We start from the raw sequence: 4,937 nt of genomic DNA on the forward strand, positions 1-4,937 counted from the left end.
ACAGTAGGTGAAAAAAGGACGTCTTGATGTTTTGATTTGCATTGCTTTGTTTAGGAGCAAGGTTTGAACATCTTTTTATATGTGTATTTGCCATTTGTATTTCTTTTCTGTGAACTGCCTGTTCATAACGTTTGTTTTTTTGTCTTTGGGTTATTGGTGTTTTTCTTGTTGATTTCTTTCAGCTCTTTGGAAATTAAAGAAATTAGTCCCTTGTCATAAGTGTTGCAAATAGCTTGTTGCAGCTTGTCATTTGTCTTTTGACTTTGTTTATGTATTTTTTGCTGTGCAGAAGTTTTAAATTTTTACATAGTCCCATTTATCAATTTTTTTTAATGATTTCTGGATTTGTGGCCTGCTTAGACAGGCCTTCTCCTTTCCAGGATTATATGTATTTAAATTCTCCTGTATTTTCTTTTAGTTCTTTTAAGATTTCATTTTTCACATTAAAATCTTTGATTTATCTGTAATTAATTTTGATGTAAAGAGTAAGTTAGAGAATTCAGCTAGCCTGTTATGCAAATATAATTTTTGAATAATCCATCTTTTCCCCCACTATTTGACATGCCATCTTTAAAATATACTAATTTCCCACATATATTGAGGATCATGAATAGACATTGGTTTTTTTTTTCTTGAGAACCCAACTGTTTTATTACCAACACGTTTTAGTATCTGATAGGCCCTTTTCCTCCTCAAATACTTTTTTTTCAGAATTTTCCTGACTTTCTATTTATCCTTTTCCCCTTAAGTTTCATTTTCCCCTTCTGCCATCTCTCCCCCACTGAGAATGGCAGCTATTCCATTAGCTTATCCATACTATCTGGGTATTGTTCATTCATTCAACAAATATTTACTGAGTGTTGCTGATTGACAGATACTGTTTTAGGGACTAGAGATATAATGATAACACAGTCTTTGCCCTCATGAAGCTCACAGTCTACTGGGAGATATAGATAAGCCAACAAGTAATTACAAGACAATATGGTTAGTGCATTTCCTGAGAGATGCCTGAGTATTGTGGGTCCGCGGCAGAAAAGTAACTAACCTAGACTTGGGAGGAGGGAAGGAGTCAGGAAAGACCTGGAGTAGGTGACTTACGAGCTTGAAAGACTAATAGGAGTAAACTAGGTGAAGCGGAAAGAAATAGAAGGGGATTCCAGAAAGAGCAAGCCTCTTGTGCAAAACATCAGAAACATGATGAGCTCGACAAATCACAAGGAGCAGTTAGTTGTGGCTAGAGCATAGGGTGTGTGGGAAGGGTTGGGTTGGGGCTGGGAGATGTGACATGTAGCTGGATATGCAGGAGCTGGGTCCCGTGTGGAGGGTCTTGAATGCTGTACTAAGTAGGCTGGACTCTACCCAGTAAGCAACAGGACTCCATTGAAATATTTTAATCAGAGGAGTGACATGATCACATTCTCATTTTAGAGTGATCACTCTGGCTGCAGGGTGGGAAAAGGGCAAAAATGGGAGCAGAAGATGAGTTAGGAGGCTTATGCAGTAAAGTAACCCAGAGGAGAAACGCTGATCGTCTGGACTAGGGTGGTGACTCGGAAGGTTAAGGGAAGTAGATGGCTTTGAAAGATGTTAAAAGTTAGAACTGACGTGAATTAATGATTAGTTGGACTCGAGTGGTGAGAGAGAGGTACCAAGAATGTCTTCCAGGTTTACTGAACTAAGAAAGGGGAGTAGGCTTGGGACGAATGTGAAAAGACAGTGGGTACTGATGAGTGCCCAGCGTTATGAACCTATTCCTTCTCCTTCCTGCATAAAAATTTATCTATCCTATGTCCCAGTCCCTTAAGAGCTCTGGGCTCCCTTTCTGATTTATGATAGGGTGCTGCAGGCTAGTTATTCTTACCATGCACAGGGAGCATTTTCATTTGGCAGTTACCTTTAAGGCTTTCATCTATAAAAGTGATTCTAATAATGAGAGTTTTGGGCAGGCCAACTGGGGAAAAGATTTTTGGCAAGAGGGCTTCAAATTATCCCATTGTCCATGGCCTGCCCCCCAAAAGCAGGTCCTAGTTCTATGTTACCCTGAAAGCAGATCTGGCTTTGTTCCATAGCATGGGCCAGTGTAAGGTGGAGAGAGGAGAGGTGTGGACCTTCAACTGGTCAGAGGCTGGCCCAGACATCAGCAGAAATGGGTCACACGCCTAACTGGAACAATCTGTCTGCCCTGGTCTAGTCTCCCACATGTCAGGCTCCCTCTTCACCCAAAGGAATGTGATCTTAGGAACAAACAGTCCTGGGAGACAGGGAATTATTAGATGAGCCCATCACTGAGCTTTTGAAAACAAGCACAGAATTTACTGCAGAAAGAAAACTGGCATTCTGGATTCCAAAGGAGGGGGGAGGGCAGCCTGACATCAGAGGAGAGGGATTCACGTTGTCATGGCAACCATAAGAGTTATACTGTATTGTTTGTACCCAGAATTTAAGAGATTATCCTTGGGCTAAAAAAAAGAAAGTGTCACCATTTCCACTTCAACATCACCACCTCAGGATACCCGCCACCTTCCTGTGAGGAATTTTTAGTTGTTCATTCGTTATAAGTCACTTGGATATTTATTGATTTACTAATCTGCCATCCTCCATTTTTTTCTCCTTCTTTTCTTCCTTGCCTGCATCTGACCAGCACAGCCAGAAGAGGCCATTTGTCTTTCCACAGATGGTGCCAGTAAATCAAACTTCTGGCTAGTGGAAACTGGGGCCCTGGAAAATCTCCTAAGTTGGGAGGTGTCCTTCCCACGCCTTAGGGCTGCTTCAAGTCTGCCCTGGGAGAGAGCTAGGGGAAGGGAGGGCCTCTAGGAAAGGGCTCTCTGTCCAAAAATGTGACAGAAAATCAGGCACTTATGGAACCCTGCAGAGGTCGTTTTCCCAGCTCCAAGCCCATATTGGGATATCGGGTAACCTTGGCATCTTCTCTCCTGCTCTGGCATAGTCTCAGTCTGTGGCTACTAGGTAGGGAGCTCACTCAAGTTACAGCCTTAAAAGTGTCAGAGCAGGACTGGGGACTGGGTAAGTGGGGAAAGGCCTTTTTTGAACCTTTACACAAGCAAGTAGAGATTTCCTCACCAGCATGTGTTTCTTCCTATGTCACAGAAAGGTGAACTGAGACAGGGAAGGTACACCCAGCCAGGTTTTTTTTTAAAAATGTGAATCAGGGGCCGGTCCAGTGGCGCAAGTGGTTAAGTGTGCGCGCTCCACTTCAGCAGCCCGGGGTTCGCAGGTTTGGATCACGGGCAGGCACCGATGCACCGCTTGTCACACCATGCTGTGGCGGCGTCCCATATAAAGTAGAGGAAGATGGGCATAGATGTTAGCTCAGGGCCAATCTTCCTCCGCAACAAAGAGGAGGATCGGCATCAGATGTTAGCTCAGGGCTGATCTTCCTCACAAAAAGAAAAAAATAAATAAAAAATGTGAATCAAAGAAGGATCTAAAAACAAAACAGTGCTTATTAATTCCCTGGCTCCAGCTAACCCCTCCTTCCATCAATAACACTGACATGACCTAGCTATTTAATCCTGAGGCCTAATTGGCATCCTGTTTATTAAGCTTTAAAAATCCTTTTCTTTCTTTCCCCTTCCTGGCTTAGTAACTCTCACTTTGGAAATCTCTGGAGATTTTAATTTCCCGAAGAGCCTCCTGTCATCTCTTACAGTGACTCTTTTCATTTCACCTCGTTTAAGTATATTGGCTGGTTTAAAGGCTTAATTGAGATGAAGAAGATTAAGTCCAAATTTAATAAGCATTAAGAGTAGAACAACATCCTTTATTTCCTCTGGCTTCAATAATCATTGCATTTGTTTTTTTATTTGGAGTGGAAAAGTTCAGATGACCCAAACTGGGGGAAGGAGGTGGGCTAGAGAGAAGGGCAGGAAGATGTCTAGCTAGCTTTTTCTAAAATCTGTGGTTGTTGCTGCCGCAGTGGCAGCAGACAAATGGTTGGAGGGTGATGGGTCTGGAAATGATCCGGGAAGAATGCAAGATAAAGCAGGCATCAAGGGAGGAAGGAGCGCCTCCAAGCTCTTTCCTAGTTTCCAAATGGGCTCTTTATTTCACCAGCATGATTGGCTTCCAGAACACTCTGGGTTCTCCAAGTCTCTTGGCATGGGTGTAGACAAATTTCTTTTCCTGTTAGTATAGCTAAGACCAGATTAGCATTTTTCAAAAAGAACTTGACTAGGAAATGAAGGAAAACACAAAACTAAAAAAAGAAAATGTAAATGCATAGAAATGAGCACAGAGTCTAAGATAAAGTCTAGCCCCAGAGTGGCTTGACTAGATAGACTACCACGCACCCATGTGTGCGCGCGCGCACACACGCACACACCTGGTCCTTTCTCCTCCTTAACGTTATTTGTGGTACCCTGCCTCAAAAAGTCCTCTCTCCAGCCTTGGGTGTTTTTCCTATGCATTGCAGTCTTGGCTCTCTCCTTTATTACATCCTTTATCCCTCTGTTTTCTGATGATCTCAATACAGATTTGTCTCTTTCTAGTGGACTGTAAAGCTCTGCAAAGACAGGGACTAATCATAATCATCTTTGTACCCACAGCGTCTGGCATGTGAAACCATCCGTAAATGATTGTGGAACTGAAGTGCACCAGATCAGATCCTAGCAACCTAGAATCATGTCTATCTTTGGCAAGTAGCTCCTCTAAAAGCAGGGTTCTGAGAGCAGACAATGCTTTAGACTTTAAGCTTAGGTCTGTTTGACCCCATGTAAACATACTTCTGGCAATTTACAAGAATAGTACTGCCTTATAATTGTATAGGACTCAGTGCTTTTCAAAACATGTTTCACACCATATCCCATTTGATTCACCTAACAATTTTGTGAGGAAATGAGAGTTAGAGGGGTTAAATAGCTAGCCTAAAGTCACAGAGCTATATAGTAGTACAGTTAGAACTAGATGCAGGTCTTCCA

Source organism: Diceros bicornis, chromosome X (assembly GCF_020826845.1).
Source record: "Diceros bicornis minor isolate mBicDic1 chromosome X, mDicBic1.mat.cur, whole genome shotgun sequence".
NCBI lineage: Eukaryota > Metazoa > Chordata > Mammalia > Perissodactyla > Rhinocerotidae > Diceros > Diceros bicornis.